Raw genomic sequence first — 5239 nt, 5'->3', positions numbered from 1 at the left:
TGGACACTCATGTTTATTAAAGAAAACATGTAAAGCATCCACTTGAACAAAAAACAAAAACAGTACTTACACCGGCAACAGTGTGGCAGGCTCAAACAAACGCAGTGCACACAAACAATCTCCCACAAAAGACACATACAAACACACCCTAATATATGGGACTCTCAATCAAAGGCAAATGGACAACACCTGCCTTCAATTGAGAGTCCCAACCCCAATTGACCACACATAGACATACAACAGCTAGATCAATCATAGACATACATAACAAGGAACAGTGCCCAAAAACCCCGGAATACACAAATCAAATCCCCTACAACAAACACACCACCCCGAATCACATAAAACGAATACCCTCTGCCACGTCCTGACCAAACTACAATAACAATTAACCCTTATACTGGCCAGGACGTGACATTCTCAACCATTCTTGCAACTTGCACTTGACAACTGACTTGAGTTTGTGTCAGAGAAACACTGTAACAGACACAGCTATTAAAAGGGCATAGTGTTTCTCTAAATAACCTACAGTATAAGACTGAAACAAAGTTCTCACTGTGTAAATCTGGTGTGATAATTTATTTTGTATCACATTAAATCTCATAGCCCTAATATAAATCTAGTCTCAAGATCTCTTGTTCGCTTAAGTATATACGGGGTGGCAGGTAGCCTAGTGGTTAGAGCGTTGGACTAGTAACTGAAAGGTTGTGACATCGAATCCTGGAAGCTGACAAGGTAAAAATCAGTTATTCTGCCACTGAAGGCAGTTAATCCACTGTTCCTAGCCTGTCATTGAAAATAAGAATTTGTTCTTAACTGACTTGCCTAGTTAAAGGTAAAAAAATGCCTTATCCTATATACTAAAATGTTTATGTCTGTGAAATGAAGAAGTGAGATCATGGTTGTGTTCAAACACTTCCTTCCCCATCCCTGAAATGACACGATCATTTAGATGTTTTACTCAAATAGCCTAATGACATTCTGACTTATGTGGCCGGTAGTTTGTTGTTTGTAATCCTAGTTTGGGACTTCAATAGTGAATCTATAGTTGCCACATCAGTAGATACCCATTGTAAAGGAACATGTTAATGATTTTTGGACTTCTGATTATGTCAGCAGAACCCTCTTATGGTAAGATAAAAAATGTTTTTCTATACTGAGATACATACCTGTTTGTCTATGGAGGTCATGCAAAATTAAAACGTCAACAACCCAGTGTTATAAATGGTGTGTAACTGAATAATTACAGCAGCATGCAACACTATTATGAAGAGAAAAGTAACAGTCACAAATCAATGTCACTTATGTAGGATCATAGAGCATTGCAATTTATACTGAACAAAAATATAAACCTAACATGTAAAGTGTTGGTCCCATTTTTCATGAGCTGAAATAAAAGATCCCAAAAATGTTACATATGCACAAAAAGCTTATTTCTCAACATTTGTGCACAAATTTGTTTACATTTGTCACGTCCTGACCAGTAAAGGGGGTTATTTGTTATTGTAGTTTGGTCAGGGCGTGGCAGGGGGTGTTTGTTTTATGTGTTTCGGGGTTTTTGGTTTATGTTCTATGTTAGTATATTTCTATGTTTGTTCTAATGTGTCTATTTCTATGTTTAAGTTTCTTGGGTTGACCTTCAATTGGAGGCAGCTGTTCCTCATTGCCTCTAATTGAAGGTCCTATTTAGTAGGGGTGTTTTTCCATGGGTTTTGTGGGTAGTTGTCTCCGTGTATTGTCAGTGAACCTTACAGGACTGGTTTTCGGCGTTTGTTCAAGACCCGTGAATAATAACAGGATGATTTTTGTTTTTGTTTTCTTCAATAAAAGAAGATGAGCATATATATACCCGCTGCGTTTTGGTCCACTCACTACGACGATTATGACAACATTGCTGTTTGTGAGCATTTCTCCTTTGCCAAGATAATCCATCCACCTGACAGATGTGGCCTATCAGGAAACTGATTCAACAGCGTGATCATTACACAGGTGCACCTTGTGCCGGGGACCATAAAAGGACACTTTTGTCACACAACACAATGCCACAGATGTTTCAAGTTTTGAGGTAGCATGCAATTGACATGCTGACTGAAGGAATGTCCACCCAAGCTTTTTAATGTCTCTAACAACATTGTTTTAGAGAATTTAGCAGTACATACAACCAGCCTCACAACCGCAGACCACGCATAACCACGCCCGCCCAGGACATCCACATCCGGCTTCTTTGCCTGTGGGATCGTCTGAGGAGGGTGAGGGGGGAGCTCAGGAGTTTGTGTAATAAGGGTCGTTTAAAGGAAACCAAAATGCGGGGTGTGAAGTGCTCATATTTATTTTTAATGAAAACACTTTGCAAAATAACAAAACGACCAACAACAGTCCCATCAGGTACAAACAACGAAACGGAAAACAACCACCCACAAAACCCCATGAAAAACAGGCTGCCTAAGTATGGCTTCCAATCAGAGACAACGAAAAACACCTGCCTCTGATTGGAAACCATACCCGGCCACAACATAGAAAATACAACACAGAACGACAACCCACATAGAAAACAGAAAACCCAAAATACATAGACAAAAACACCCCCGTCATGCCCTGACCAAACTACTATGGAAAAATGACCTCATACTAAGGTCAGAACGTGACATTCTGTCTGTAATAAAATCCCTTTTGTGGGGAAAAACTCATGCTGATTGGCTGATTTCCTTCTATGAACTTTAACTCAGTAAAATCTTTGAAATGGTTGCATGTTGAGTTCATATTTTTGTTCAGTATAAATTGATGGTTAATTATTTTAAAAGACAAGCTCAAGAAAATGATTTACTTGTCAAAAGATCAGTTTGGGCTATCATAATGTCACAAAGTGAATTAAGTGATAATTTCCGAGAAGCAGGTGTTTGGAGGATATTGGCACGGGTGTTGTTAGTCCCGAGACGAAGTCGAGGGCCGGCATACCGTGCCAATATATCCTCCAAACACCGGCTTCAAAGGAATTATCACATTTATACAATGGGTTGCCAACATATTCAAATATTGATGACATATTTTAATTAAAAACATTGAGAAAGTGGATTGCGCAGTCAGATGGAACAGAGTAAATAGGCATTTTAACGTCATAGATATAGCCAGTGGCAAAACTTGTGTAATAGACACCTGCTGGGATGCGGTTTTAAACAATCAGCATTCAGGATTAGACGCACCAGTTGGATAAATGCTATTAATAAAGTTTTAGCAAAGGATTTACACTTATCATCACTATCAACAAAACAGCTATTTTTTCTATCCACAGGCATGGAGACATCCTGTAATGCTACACAGAACATGTCGTGTTACGGAGCTCTGGGAGGAACTGTCTATCTCCAGCTGATGAATGATGCCACAGGATCCGAACTTACATTAACAAAAGACCCCACTGGTGCTAATTCAAAGATATTCAAAATGAAAAAAAACAACGTTACCTATATATTAATTAAAGCCAGATCAGAGTTCTTTATCAATAATGGGACATTTAAAATAAATAACACAGAGAGGAGTGATTCTGCTAAATATTGTTTAGAAATCCATAATTCAGAAGGAAGGTACTTGGAGACCAGAGGAGTACAACTGATAATTGGAGGTGAGGAGCTAAAAAACTCACATCAATTTGCCAAATAAGAATATTCCATAGAAGCCAAAGGCAATTTATCTTGAATGCTTGAACGTTGTCATGCATGATTTGTGAGGGACTGTGTCAAACCCCCCACCCACCACCGCTATTTCTCCTCACCATATCATGCAGGAGGATCTTATGGGCCTGTCATAGGGTCACTAGTAGCTGTGGTCCTGGTCCTTGCAGTGGTGGTGGGAGTTTACTGTATTCGCAAGAGGAGGAACCCTCCACAGGCACCAGGTCAGTAATGTGACAGCCTAACAATCTAACACATCTAACAAACGTCAAAGATAAACATCAACACCACTGATTACAACAATCAGTCAGCTCATGTGACTGTTGTTTCAGTGTTGTGGCTCATTTTAGATTTTTTTTTAGGTTGTTGTTCCTACTTTGAATTAGTGTAGGCCTAGATACATTTCGATAGGCCTATTTCCATATCTACAGATTGGTCAAGTGCATGTGAAGGAGGTGAATGGATGCTATTTCTAAATCAACATTAGAGCGTATGTGAGTTGCTTACATACCTCAAATGTTAAATGACAACAAATGATCTGTGCAATATCCTACCACCCCCCCCCCCCCCCCCTAAAAACTAATGTAAACATCTCCACACAGATGCTGATGAGAGTCCAGAACTGGAATGTGATGACAGAGGGAAACAGAGGGAGGCTCCAGAGGAGGTGGTGTATGGACAGATTGTAGTGCTGGAGGGTGCCAAACCAAACACTGAGAGAGACAGACCTGAGGGGCAGGAGGAGACTTTGTATGCTGGAATACAGCTTGGCCAATGAGAGCTGCATGTTCGAAGGGTTGGTCTTTTTGAAGTTGTATGGATGCCTTGTTCCTACATTTGTTACTGAAACGAATTGGATTAACTTTCCCATATTACTGTTATATTTCATGACATTCAATGCTGAGGGTTTTGTACATTCTTTACCTAAATAAATAACCCAACAACTGGACTGTCTACATTTGTCATAGTCTCTCTGTTACTGATTTAATGTTTTATTTATTGATGCATTATTTATTTTTTACAAACTCTCAACAAGGTTATTATGCAGTAGTAAAAGTTGTCATTCACTGCAGAAGTTTGTGATTGAAAGGATGGCCCGCTAGTGTGCCCTCTATGAAAGAATGGTTCTTTTTTTTGTTATTTTCTAAATTTGCTTCTAATAAACAAACCCAATTCATCACGGTTTGACCTCCCAGGAATTGCTATATAAATTCAGTCCATAATGATATATTGTTATTCTGTCTAGCTGCAACCCAAAAGGAATCAGTTACAACCGGTCGATGCCATCGCATGTGTCGCAAACAACCATCTGGGAAACATCATTTATTTCTCTCACCTCTCCTCCTCTTAAATCCCCTTTCTTTCTTTCTCCTTCATTTCTTTTTTTATAATGTCACAATCTTAAATGGACTGAAAGAGCCGACTAATTGTGAAGAAGGTACTGTGTTAATGTCAGTGATGAACAGCTTGTTCAATATGTTAGAGCTGACCACTGCCCTGACAAAACAAACGAGGTGTCATTTTCTCAGGCAGAATATTTATTTACAATCAGAAGTACACTCTTAGAGGTGAAT

At 39.2% G+C, this 5239-nt stretch overlaps 1 long non-coding RNA gene across 1 annotated transcript; it reads left to right on the top strand.

Moving 5' to 3' along the window:
• The first annotated feature begins 941 nt into the window (after nucleotides 1-941).
• Nucleotides 942-4619, top strand: LOC106593898 (uncharacterized). The gene is made up of 4 exons (XR_014392265.1): nucleotides 942-1131; nucleotides 3290-3616; nucleotides 3779-3889; nucleotides 4268-4619. It is a non-coding gene; the product is annotated as an uncharacterized LOC106593898 (long non-coding RNA).
• Nucleotides 4620-5239: the final 620 nt, after the last annotated feature.

The sequence above is a fragment of the Salmo salar genome, chromosome 05, assembly GCF_965601325.2.
Source record: "Salmo salar chromosome 05, fSalSal1, whole genome shotgun sequence".
Classification (NCBI taxonomy): Eukaryota; Metazoa; Chordata; class Actinopteri; order Salmoniformes; family Salmonidae; genus Salmo; species Salmo salar.
This window is presented reverse-complemented; position numbering and strand designations above follow the sequence as displayed.